Genomic DNA, 14314 nt, shown 5'->3' on the forward strand with positions numbered 1-14314 from the left:
ATATATCCTTGTGATAAAAAATATCAAATAACTTTTATTATTTATCAATTCATATACATTTATAATTAGTACAATCGTCAAACGATTGACTTTAGGACATAATTTCCAATACAATGGTGAGGAAGCCCTCTAAAGCTTCGATCTTCTCCTTAGTAGCCAAGAGCTCAAACCTAACTCGGGAGGCGTCATCCTCGATAGCCTTCCTCACCTCCTTAGCTATCTTTGCTTCGGCCTCAAAAGCTTGGAGCTTCTCCTAAAGTGAGAGATTCACCTAGTTAAACCCGATAAGGCTCTCGTTGAGGATGGTAATGTCATGCGCCACCTACACCAAAAAGAAACAAAGTTAGAAACCTTAGATCGGCAAATAAAATTTGAACCAAAACTTGAACTTACCCCAAGGAGACCCATGTAGGAGTGCCCACCCCCTGATCCAATAGACGAGATCTCTTCTCGACCAATCGATCGAAAGCAGCACCATTTTTATTAGCTCCTGGGCAAGCTGATGATCCCAAAGGGTGGAGTTGCTACTCTGTATTCTCTTTGCCAAGGTGATAAATCCCTCCTCGATCTCAAACTAGGATGGATCCGCCCAGGTCAGCACCACTAAAGAAAGAGGCAGTGATGCCAGATGAGATGAAGATAAAATTCTCCTTATGGGAGGAGAAGATGGAGCTTGAACCGACTCCAAAGTGGTCGATGGAACCGACCTTAGTGGCAACAAGCTCGTAATCAATCTCTAGAGGATCTGCACTCGATATTCCCACTGATGGTGTAAGGACTAAAGAAAGAATCATTGGCTAGGAATTCTTCTACTTCTTTGACATTGACTGCACCCTAAAGGAGCCCAACTTTCTCTTCAACACTGACTTGACTGACTCGACAGTCGGCCTCATCACTATAAAATTGAGGAAAGATGGTTAGTACAAAATCCAACAATAAAATAAAATTTTCTAAGTTAAAAAAAAAATCGACCATACCTTGAGGCAATGCCAGACTAATGTCAATGTCATAAAGAGTTTGCTCAGTCACCATTTCTTTCAGCTCTGGTACTTTAAGATTGAGTAGAGTATGATAATCCTCCTCATCCTCAAGAAAAATTGACTTTTCCTTATTCAAAGGAAGCGAGGATCACCCAAATCCAACTGCAGCCATAGGGCAAATCTGAAGAGATAGAAAAAATGGCTTTTTTAATTATGAACCGAAGAGGTAAATCTAGCATTGAACTTGCACCCATCAGAGAGAAAAGCACCACTATCCTTTTTCATGGGAGTGATTCTTAAAGTGAACATCACTTTAAAGCATAGGCACCTCAGAGGAATATCGAGCCAATTGCAAAGGATGATAAAACTTACAATAATCCAAGTAGAGTTTGGAGTGATCTAAGTAGGGATATTCATGTAAAAATATAAGATATTGCTAGCAAAAGGATATAGAAGATGAAGACCAGCTTGAAGAGACTCCTGGTACAAGATGACTTGCCCCTCTGGAGCATCTATTACTCGGCCTTCTCAACTTGGAACCTCTAGTTGGAAAGATGAAGGAATTAAAAATTGAGTCTAAAATCTCCTAGATCACACTTAGTAATGCTTGACTCTTTATTGTTCAGGCCTTAGAAATCTCCAAACCTTTGTAAGACTGGTTGGAAAATATGTCCTAAAGCCAATCATCTAGATTGTAGATGATTATGTTCTATACATATATATGAATTATAAATTGATAAATATTATCTGACAGATTCATCATAAGGATTACATCTTCCTAAATAGAACTCATGTGTTATGATAAAATCCTTAGAGCTACTTCCAAAATGATAAAAGAAGATTTATCGTGTAGTTCTTAAATCTTGCTTGTGACCAAATAATACAATTGTTACAAGGATGATAATTGTACAAATATAGGTCGTTGTGTGCCATATTAGTTGGTTGTCCTCTTAACCAAGGTATGTGGTGATGTGGGTATGGCATACGAATGAAATATAGGAGTACATTTCATTGAGCATGACCAACTCTGGAGCACTCTGTTGTCAAGGGTTGCTCTGATGGGATATGGGTATAAATATCTTTCTGACCTAAGACTACCTCGATGACTTGCAAGCAACTCACTATGCTCTGGTGCTAGACTATCCAAATTTCTAATTCGATGACGAAAGATTTTTAGGTACAGTCAAATACTTGTAAAGTCTGAGTGTGAGTCAAGATGGAATTAACCGCTCCAAGTAAAATAAAAGATGATGCATCACTATATTTTAATTCAGCAAAACTCTAATAAGAGTAGTCCTAGTAAGAAATCATAAGATTTTTGAGATTGAGAAATAATATGGACCACTAGTTTAGGATTGACAGTTTAACCCTAAGTCGTTCTTAAGCATCAAGAGTCAAAGGAATGAATTATGTAATAACTATATCCATATAGATTCTTGAGTATTGCTGAGCATACATTTGGTCTATCCAGATGTTGGGTCCCATTGCTAGATGGTTACATCGATTAGTATAAGAATTATTCTTATGCTACTGGCTTAGATTCGAACCTATGGGGTCATATACATAAAAGTACCTATCTAATCAAATGACTAATCGATGATTATGAATTATTGAAGGATTTAATTATCAATGTGATTGATGATTAATCCTATACCAAGATTGTAATAAATTATTTACTAATGGTTGGTAAATTAAAAGAATAATTAATTAATAATTTGATTGTTAATTGGTTCAATTTGATTGAGCAATGGAGATTGGATCAAATCTAATTGAATTGGATTCAATTAGGTTTAGTTTCAATTGATTAGATCAAACCCGAATGGGTAACAAAGTTTATTTCAATTGATCTTAGGGATGTAAATCAAATTTAATTGAATGGGGTTCAATTTAATTTGATTTAGGTTTGATTGGATCAAACTCTATTGGATAATAGGCTTGACTGGATCAAGTCCTATTGAATAAAAAATACTAATCTAACTAATTTTTTAATTAGATTAGGGTCTAGTTAGTTTTGTAATTGAGCTAAGACTTAATTAGTTATTTTGTTATAACTAATCCTCCTCTTATTTCTTCCATGTAAAATAGCCCCCCCTTTCTCTTTCTTGTCGCCAAGTTTTTAGGAGAGGGGCATCCAAGGGTTGGACGCCCCATATCCTCCTACATGAAGCCCCTTGTTCAACCCCCTTTGGAAGGAATTTTTTAAGGCTTTGCTTGCTGATTCTTAGGCATCAAAGAGGGTCTCATTTGCTGGTCTTACAAAAAAAAATATGGAAGAAAAGTTCTTCCCAATGAGAGAAAAAGAAGGAAGAAGAAAGGTCTCCTTTCTAACGCGCAGCCCTTGGAGAAGAAAGGAGTTTTCTCTAGATTTTTTTTATTTTTTTCTACTACAAAAATTAGATTAGATCTAATTTTTAATATGATAATTTAGAGAAAAAATACTAAAAAAATTTGGTTGGATGTTGGGGGCTTCCTAGGGCTCTAGAATAGGAAGAGAAGGAAGAAGAAAGGTCTTCTTTCTAGTGCGCGCCTTGAAGAAGAAGTTCTTCTCTCTAATTTTTTTTAAATTTTTTTAATATAAAAATTATATTAAATCTGATTTTTAATATAAAAATTTAAAAAAAAATATCAAAAAAATTTGGTTGGACGTTGGGGGCTTCCTAGGGCTTAAAATCAAGAAGAAAAGAGGAGAATGGTTCTTCTCTTGGGTCATTCTTTTTTGATTCTTCTAGAGCTTATAATTTTATATAATTTTTTGTATGAGAAATGAGATTCAATCTAACATTTATCATAAAAAATTAGAGAAAAAAAAATTTTCTTGAAGGCATAAAAGAAAGAGAGAAAGGTTCTTTCTTATGCGTAGGAGAATTGAGAAGAAAGGATTCTTCTCTTGATCTCTATCGTAGAGATCTGATGCATAGAATCAGAAAGAAAAGGAGAGGGTCTTCTATTGAAACATATATCCCAAAACCAATCGTTAGCTTGTTGATGATTGTGCTCATTCTTATAATTGTATATAAATTTTTATTAATAAAAAATATTTGATATTTTCATTACAAATTATCCATCTTTGAACTTCTATGTTATAATGAAGTCCTTAGGACTATAATTGATCAATAAAAGAAGATTTGTCGTTTAGTCCTTAAAAGTATTTGCGACCAAATAATATGCTATTAATAGGATGATAGTAATATCGAGTATAGGTCGTTGTATGTCATATGAGTTGATTGTCCTCTTAATCAAGGAGTGTGGAGATACTATTATGGCATGCAGATGGAATATAGAAGTACATTCACATCGAACGTGACCATGTGTCGAGCACTCTGCTGTCAAAAGTAGCTTATGAAGGGTATGGGTATAACTATCTCTCAGATCTAAGACCATCATGATGACTTGTAAGCAACTCACTGTACTTTAGTATCAGACCATCTGAGTTTTCAATTCAGTGATGGAAGGATACTGGGTGCAATCAAGTACTTATCAAGTCGGTGTGTGAGTCAAGACAGAATTGACCCCTCTGAATTAGTAAGAGATATGCATCAGTGTATTTCAATTTAGTAAAATCTTGGCTAGAATAATTCATGAAATAAATTTGAAAGGTTAAAATATAATGTGGTCAACTAAATTATGGTTGACAGTTAAACCCTAAGTCACCTTGAGCATTAGGGTCAAAGGGATGAATTATACGGTAAATATACGCCAATAGGTTCTAGAATGTTGCTTTGCAATACTTCGATCTATCCGATCGTCCGATCATCATTGCTAGATGGTTACATCGATTGGTATAAAAAGTTATTCCTATGCTTCTGGCTTAGGTTTGAACCTATGAGGTTACACACATTAGAAGATTTGGTCAGATCTGATGGCTGAAGAGTCCAATTGAATTTTGACTCTGGTGAGGAGTCCTACTAGGACTGTGACTCTAGAGGAGAGTCTCACTGGGACTGAGACTCTACTATCAATGAAGAATTAATTAGTAATTGACTCAATTTGATTGAGTAAAGAGTTTTGGATCAAGTTTAATTGAATTAGATTCGGTTCGACTCAAATTGGGTTTGATATGATCAATCCTGATTACAAGAGAAATTTGATCATGATTCATTCAGGGTTTGAAATCAGTCAATTTTTAATTGGATTAGAAATTTATTGAGATATTTAGATGTCTAATTGGATTAGATTTATTTCTATCAGTGGGTTCAATCCAAATTTTATTTGGATTAGAATTGAATTAGAAATGCAGAGTCCAAGTTGACTAGGACTCTATCCTTATCTCCTTGCGTCATACTTGGACCCATACCCTTATCACCATGCCAAATAGGATTTGGCTTGACCTTTTTCGTGTCAAAGTGGTAGACCCAATAAGGGTGGGTGGGAATGATTGATGACTCATAATCCTATCTCTTGTCAAATTCGAATGCGATCCGAATTAGAGATAAGATGAAAACAAGGAAAGGAATTTTTCATACAAGGAAGGTTGTTGGTGCCATAATGATTTTTTCTTTATTTTTCTTGGAGAGTTCTTGGGCATGTGACACATCAAAATCCTTTTCCATATTGTAGAGCCCTTTCTGGAAATTTTTGGGATGCCAAAAGGTGTTTCGCATGGACTCTTGGTGCCCTCCCTTAGATGAAAATCCTAATTCCTTACCTATAAAAAGGGGTCCCCTATTCTTGGCATCATAACATCAATTTTTTTGTTGGTTTTTATTTTTTTAGAGCTCTTCTCCTCCTCCTCTCTTCCTTCTCTAGATTTTTTTCATCCTTTGGAGCATCCAAGGTGCTTGAAGAAAAAGAAAAAGATCAGCCATCGAAGTTGCTTGCAAGCTAGCACCTCCAAGTCCTTGATCTGCGCCAGTCCTCATGTGGATTTTCTAGAGGCCAAATAACTTCGTGTAGCTATGATCGATCTGAAGAACATCTTCTCCAAGTGTTAGACTAGCAAAGAATAAAATCTCATTGGTTTGGTAATTATTTCTAACCTATCTTTATCATATCGTTAGATCTAATAATTAGATCTAAAATTTCAGCATCGATAAGATTGATGTGACTTTTTATTTTCAGATCTAAAGTGTATCATATTTTATATACTTTATCATGACATAATAGTCTAGATTTGATCTTATGTACATAATTTAGATTAAATTATTTAATCTTTTCCTTTCGCTGTGTAAAATTTTTGAAATTGCATGCATAGCACTACCTATGTTTTCTTCAATTGGTATTAGAGCCATGGTTATTATGATATGATTTATTATGCCTTTAGATCTGATTTTATGATGTTAGATGTGATTATTTATGATTTAAATTAGATCTAAATATATTTATTTTTAGATCTATATTTTATCATGTTTAGATTAGATGTTCTGAGTAGCAAAGTACTCGAATTGGGTAATCACCAAGCTGTTCGATCATAAGAGCAAATAAGATTTCATGATCATCTCTTTTCATTCAATGGGGTGCTCTTCATGGCATCTAGGGGTGTCACTGTGAGGTCCCATGAAGAAAAAAATGAAAGAAGAAAAACTTACTTTCTTACAAAATCTAGATCTTGAAACCCTAGATGTTGTTGTATGTGATGCGAGTTGCAAAGAAACTAGTTATATCTAATCTTGATTAATCAAAATTATTTTGATTTAAAATTATATAAAAAAATTTAGATCTGATTTAAAAAATTTTATGATTTAATATAAAAAGTTTACATAAAAATTATTTTCAAAATCTAAACCATGTTGATGCAAAATTTAATTGAGAATTAAGTGTTGAGTTGATTAGATCTAGAATTATGATTTAAGATCTAATGATATTGCATAAAACATAGGGCATGGGTTAGCTCAAATCAGGTCCTTCTCTTTAATTAGATTACACCTAAAGTTAGAATCAAAGAATTGATTGATCATGTAGAAAAATTGATTAAATCTAACAAAGTATTGAATTAGACCAAATAGACCTTGATTGTGGCTCAGTGGTTGAATTCGAATTATTAAATTGGTCAAATCAAAACTAATTAACCAATTGGTGTCTAAGGTAAGTTTGGTATTTTGATCGATGATTTTTAATTGGAAATGATTTATCTGACCATTTTGATGGTGACTAAGGCAAGCTTAGCAGACTCTCCCATCAATCTCACTTATCCGATCAATTTGGTGAATTAGATTTTGAGTAGATCGCTAAGTGATTCGAGTTAGCTCATACCATTAAGGTTGATCAGTGTGACTAAATTAGGTGCCATTTCAATCAGTATGACCCTAACCCAATTCAGTGACTTGGTGAAGTCAGTGGGAGGATTATGGTCTACTGATTGATCTCTTCTATTCTCTTTTCTCTAAATTGATTAAATTCTCTAAATTATTAGGTCCCTAAAATCAACTGGTTATGATGATAACTAGTATTGAAATTTGGTGCATATATATGTGTTTCAAAATTTTATTTTCTAAATATCACAATAGAGAACAAGATTAAAATACTTTTAATCTGAATTATGCATGCATGAAAATATAAAAATCATATAGACCTATCTCATATGCTGAAATTGATATATGCTGAAATTCAAATTGTGATCAAATCACATATCTATTTTATAATCTTTTTCTTCAAATCTAGATCTGGAAGAGAAGAGATTCTCTCTTAGCCACACAAGTATCCAGCCTCTAAGAGTATCCACTCGGGATCAGCCTGGAATAGTCCTCTTCAATCTAAATTTTCTTCTTTAAGAAAATTCAGCCTGCTGAATCTGAACGAAGTCTGGATTGCGATCCACTTGATCTCTTTTCTTGATCTTCTTCTTCTTAAAAAGAATATACCCTACAAGCCAATCAAAATTTATATTTTGATGGATTTTCCTTGTAATCTTCCAGACTTATGTATTGACTCTTTAAATAATAAAAGATATTTTTTATCATATGCTGCATCTTACTTTTGTAATGATTATGATGAACTCCATAAATCAGGAAAATGGGTTTAGGGTTATGATGAGATCATACCTATGAGATCTAAAATCCTAAAAATCCTGATTTAGAATATTTCTAATCATAGGAGCATTGAGTAAGGGATCAATGTTCCGGATAGATTAGCACTTTCTATATATGCTCGATGGAGAGGGTGGCAGATCTCATAAGCCACTTGTGTGAGATACTAATACAAAAAAGTAGATGCTCATTAGAGAATGAGTTCACTGAATTGATCCAACTTAAGAAACATCTTATGGAATTTACTTACCTGTCAAGAGATATTTTCTTATAGTGGGAGTTGTGCATGTAATCCTTTGACCTGAGACTACCATAGAACCTTGTATACATGAATCTATATTTTTTGGTTCATACTCATTCATGACTTAGTTATGTACAGGGTATTCTAGATATGGTAGAATGTGTATGGAGGTTGTGAGTAGGTCAATATGGAATCGATCACTCCTGGTAAGAGGAGATCACATCCTACTTGCTCTGATCGATTGATGATTCAAGAAGCCTTTGATCAAAGCAGAATAAAAATTAGAAAGAGTTTCTAATATTTTATTAATTAAATTATCATATAAGATTGAGATAAATATGAGTATGATATTAGATTTGACATTATTTCATATCCAGAGTCATAGTCGAGGTGCAGGGAGATCGCAGGATTAAATTGCACGATAACATTCCACTGAAGGATATTTTTGATTTTTTCATCAAAAATTTTATATCTTCTAGGTAGACATGATAAGTTGTTAGACATCAATCTTATCTTATGGGTTTGATCAAACTAAAGAGTTTAATTCAATCACCAATTAGAAAGAGTTCTAATTACTGAAATCGGGTTAGCTCGATTGGATCTAGATCGGTTAGATTAAATTCTAATCAGATCAAATCAACTTGAACTCAAACTTATTGCTGGCTAGATATGGAACCCAATAGGTCACACACAAAAGATATTGATTAGGGGTCTAATTGGATTAGATCATGTTTGCAAAATTGACATGCTAGCACATGTTGCAAAAAAAAACTAGCTCCTTATTTCAAATTGGGTTTAAAATTGACTCCATATTAGGCTAATTAAAGCTAAATTAATTTAAATAAATTTTGGGTTTGAGTTGATTCAGCCCTTGGCTATATGTACCAAAAATTTGGAGCTAGAAAACTAAGTCTCCATGAGTCAAGAATTTTTCTTGTGCATGGGTGCAGTTTTTGTGTGCAGTTTCGCGTCCCATGAGATGGGATGCCTCATCCTCGAGCTTATCCTATGTTTCATGATGAAATAAATTTTTGAATGATTTTTAACTTTATTTTGAGTATAAATTTTTTTTTTAAAGTTAAAATTCCTTCTGATTTAATCATGAAAATTTGTTGAAGTTAAAAATTTTGTTAGCCTGATCCATGCACCTGACGAAGAGTCCAACTTGTGAAGGACTCTAACCCATTTGTCACACCACTTCTTAATCTGAATTTTTTTCCATGACATTATTATGTTAGTGCCTTGATTTTTGGCCATTGGATGGACAAAATTACATTGATGGGTGGTGGAAAAAAAATTATGCCATGGAAAGCTGCGCGACGCTTCAGAGAATCATTGAGAAAAATATTCTGAAGAGTCCTTCTGTGCGAAGCATCTCTTGAATTTTTTCTCGATGATTGTGATGTGTCAAAAACTTTTAGATAGATATGAGAATTCATCAAGAGGTGTGAGATTTTTTGATGGATGCGAGATGATGCGTGGAAGGGGTGCGAAAAATTCTCGAAGGCAACCCATCGCTAAGTATTTAAAGGGGGTGCACCGAGGATTGGATTCATTCAGATTTTCAATTCCTCCTTTCTTTCTAACATCCTCTCCCTATTGTCCAATTAGTCTCTTTCTTCTCTTGTTAGGACAAGTCCAAAAATAGTAAGGACAAGTCTGATTTTAGGATAAGAGTCTAGGAAGAAAATTAAGGAAGACAAGGAGAGAAGAAAGGTAGGGATAGGAAGGCTAGGAGAAGAGGAAGAGGGTCTTGAGGTCCTGGTGTTCAAGAAAATTCTCAGAGTGAGAATTTTAGAGGAGAAATCCTCTCAAAGAGTTGGTGTCCTGATCATAGCCTTGTGTGGATCACCGTTGGAGGGTGAATACTTGGGCGCCTGGTGGAGGTTATGTTGAAATTTGGATTAAGCGCTGCAGGTATTCTTTTATAATTTAAATTTAATCTTAAATTTATGCTATATATGTTTGTTAATCATCAAGAAGATGCTGGTTTAAGGGTTTAATATTTAAATTTTTTTTATTAAAATTTTGAAATCCATTATGTTTTCGCTGTGCATGCCCACCCTAAAACCCTACACTTCTCTTCTCAAGCCTTTCTCCTTGCTTTGTGTTGCCACAACACACCAGGAACCAGCAGTAAGAGGATGCCCTAACACCCCTTGGCATGGAGAAGAAGGGATGCCCCAATGATGAGAATGTGTGGACGTCCAAGGGAGGAGAAGAGAAAGGGAGAGGAAGAGAGGGCATGGGGACTTCTTCTATGTGTGAGGGGCTGTTGGTTTGGATACTCTAGGGATCTTAGGAGATGTCCCTTTAAATAGGTATAAGGATTGAATCCTATTCAATCACATAATACAAGTCCTACTTGCATTAGATTTTTTATTAACTTAAGTTATCCAATTTACTTTAGGAGACCCTTTAGGCACCAATAATTGGAGCCCTTGCACTCATAATTAGATACCCTAAAATACATCCAAGAGATGCTCCATAGGAGATCTAAAGGTCCTCCAATCAATGGACACGTCCAACTTGATGAAATCAAGGTGGTGCCCAAGAATAACTATCAAAAAAATTAATTAGGTACTTGCACCCTTAATTTATATGATCCATAATCTTAGACATCCAACAATTAGAGTCCAATGAATATTATTCATTTAAGTTATTAGTATGTAAGTAAGTTAGAATTATGTTATCAAATAAAAAATTTCAACAAAAAGAGGAATTGGGTCCAACTATGTGCTAAAAAGGTTACCATGAACCCAATAGATTTCTCTAAACCTAATTGACACTTCATAAGCTCAATTGCTTATTTCAGGCCTAATCTTTTTATTGTATGATCCCATAAGTTCAATTCTATCTGGTAGTGAGACATACAATAATCTCTATCATTGTATCATTGAAATTTTTTTCAATGGGTCGAAATAATTTTACTCTAACTCAGCCAGGATTGTCGATCTAGAACAATCCTGGTGAGCTCTCACAATCTACCAGTGACACCTAGTAGTATGTAGTGATAATCCAGTAGAACTGAAATGAACCTCTAGATGTAGTTAATGTATGATTCAGTCCCTCTATCATGAGTCTTGACTAAATGGCAGGTCATGGATAAATCATCAAATCTCATCATCAGTCATATGATGATTTGATTAGCTTAAGTCTAATTATGACTTATATAAATTTTTTTTTTTATCAATCACACTGCTGCAGCCACAGACTTTTGGACTTAGCCTCTTAAATTTCATAGAACTACTCCTCTCTATCAAGGTCGATAGATCCTATCTAAATACGCACTTTACTCCTATAGTAGATCAACTATCGCTAACATCCACTACAAGGGCTCATTGAGATCCATATTTATGTGTCAGTCAAACTCCAGCAGCCTCACTATGAGTAGCAATACCATCTTAAGTCAAAGGATCAGTCACACAACTACAGCATCGAAATAATTACTGACGATCGAATATAAATCCAAGTGATCTCTCGTATGGTCACGCTCAGTACTTTAACAACTATCCACACTTATCATCTTGTGTCTCTACATAATAGACCAGAGACCCATCTATCCTAAAAGAAGTAATTTGTACGTCAGTCTATCCAAATCTATTACCATCTTCATGATGATCCTATGATCGGGAGCATTTAGAAATTAAATACATATCTCTAATTCTCAACACCTTGAGAATATGTATCAAAACTAATTCCATGGATGATTTAAAGATATATTAAAAACAAATTTGCTCATTTATTGATCATATCAATATATTAAGTACAAAATTGTGCCCTAGATTTATTACAATATGTTGGTCATATTAGCTTCTAGGACATACATGTAACAATCTTTCACTTGGACTAAAGCCTATTGGCCATAAATCTAAGTCCCATCTTCTCAAAGTAGACTTTCATTTTTGGTTGGCTCAACTACTTAGTCAGCGGGTCTACCACGTTATCTGTAGAGTCTACTCTTTGCACCTCGATATATTTTTTTTCAAGGTAGTCGCGTATGATGTGATATTGTTGCTCGATGTGGTTCAATTTTTGATGAGACCTTAGGTCCTTAACAAGTGCTATGGCTCCATTGTTGTTGCAGTACAGCGGTATGGCATCCGATATCATAACCCCAAGTTTCGTGATGAACTTCTTAAAGCAGAAGCCTTCCTTTGCAGCATCCGAAGCAATGACATACTCAGCCTGAAAGAATAATGCCCTACAAGCCAATTACATATGAAATACGATAGGGTATTAATTGTAATTTATCTTTCAGACTCATGTAATTGATATTTATATTATTAATAAAATAGATATTTTTGATTTATTATGTACTGCATCTTATTATTCTTAAGATTATAATGAACCCCATAGATCCGGGTAACGATTTTAGGGCCATGATGAGATCACGCCAGTGAAACCTAAATCCTTGATAGCCATGACCTAAAATATTTTTAGTCGTTAGTATATTGAGTCAGGGATCTATGATATCAGTAAGACTGGCATGTCCTATGTATACTCAGAAATGAGGGTGGTTGATCTCATAACTAATTGTATGGTGACACTGATATAAGGATATGGATGCTCATTAGAGAATAAGTTCACTGAATTAACCTACGAGAGAATATCAGATGGAGTCTTATTTATATGTCAACTGATATTTTTCTAGTGGGAGTTGTGTAATTGATCCTTTGACTTGAGATCACTATGGTACCTTATGTACTTGGATCCATATTTTGGTTCACTACCTAACTTAGTTCTTTGATCCTTCTATGGGGTATTCTGGATATGATGAAGAGTGCATGAAGGTTGTGAGGGATCAATAAGGGATCAGTCACTCCTAATAAAGAGAGCGAATATCCTATGTGATCTCAAAAGACGGTGATTCTGGAAGTCTTTAGCCAAAACAGGATGATAATTAGAAAAGAGTTTCTAATGTATCATCAATTGAATTATTACCTCTAGATCGAGATATATAATGATAAGTGATTGAGTTTGACATATTTTCATACCCACAGCTTATCTGGGATGTTGTTTGACTGAAAGATTGAATTACACGAAAACTTATCATTGAAGAATATTTTAATAATTTTTTTATCAAAATTTTAAATCTTTCAGATAGTCATAACACATTGCTAGACGTCAATCATGACTTGTGGGCTCATCAAAGTTGAAAGAATTTAATTTTGAAATCAATTTGGAAGAGTCCAAGTTGATTGGGACTCTTCGAGTGACCTAATCTCATCAGATTAGGGTTACATCGAAAGTCTAGGTCTACTGCTGATGAGATTTGAAACCCAATGGGTCACACACTTTGAGATTTGGCCTTGATATGATCTAATTAGAGTTTAATATAAATTTTATGGGTTAATTAGATATGCTAGCACATTGTATTAACCCAGGTTACTAAATTGGTTTGGTTCAAAGTATTTGAGCTAACCTAGACCAGTTGCCTTTGACCTAATGGAATTGGGTCAATTTGGATTGGATCCTTATCCAACTTAAATCAGTTTTAAGTGTAGAAGGACTCCTCTGTACCCATCAGAAGTGACAACAAAATTTAAATGCCGCCCCCTTATTTTTGGCATGTGAAATGAGGAGTCCTTCTTAATGAAGGCTCTTAATTTTTACGTGTTGCCATATTGTCCCAACCAGATCTCTTATGTTTTGTCACCAAAATTTATTAGATCTTTTATGACACATAGAAGAAGAAGATTCCTTCTATTGAATGTATCTAGAATGCCAAAAAATTCACTCGGTGAATTTATTCACCATGTGGGAAGTTGAAACACAAAAGGTTGGTGCCCCTTCATCCCATGTGACATCCCTTGGTCCCCTATTTATAGGGGATGCTCCAAATGATTTTTGGATATAATTTTTATCTAAAACCAAAGAAAAGGGACTTAGAAAATATAAAAAAAAATTGGAAAAATTTTGAGGAAGAAGAAAGAGAAATTTGAGAGGCAAAATTTGCAAGAAGGGTGGTGAGATTTTTAGCAAGTGTTGCTAGTGTGCCATAAGGTTTGGTTTTTCATGTGTTAAAGCTAAAAATCAAATCCTAGATTGTATGACATCTGAAGAGTATCTTCTTAGTATCATTTTGATGGTAAGATCGAAAGCAACTAGACTTTAACGTGATCGTGATG

This window comes from Elaeis guineensis, chromosome 5 (genome assembly GCF_000442705.2).
Source record: "Elaeis guineensis isolate ETL-2024a chromosome 5, EG11, whole genome shotgun sequence".
Classification (NCBI taxonomy): domain Eukaryota; kingdom Viridiplantae; phylum Streptophyta; class Magnoliopsida; order Arecales; family Arecaceae; genus Elaeis; species Elaeis guineensis.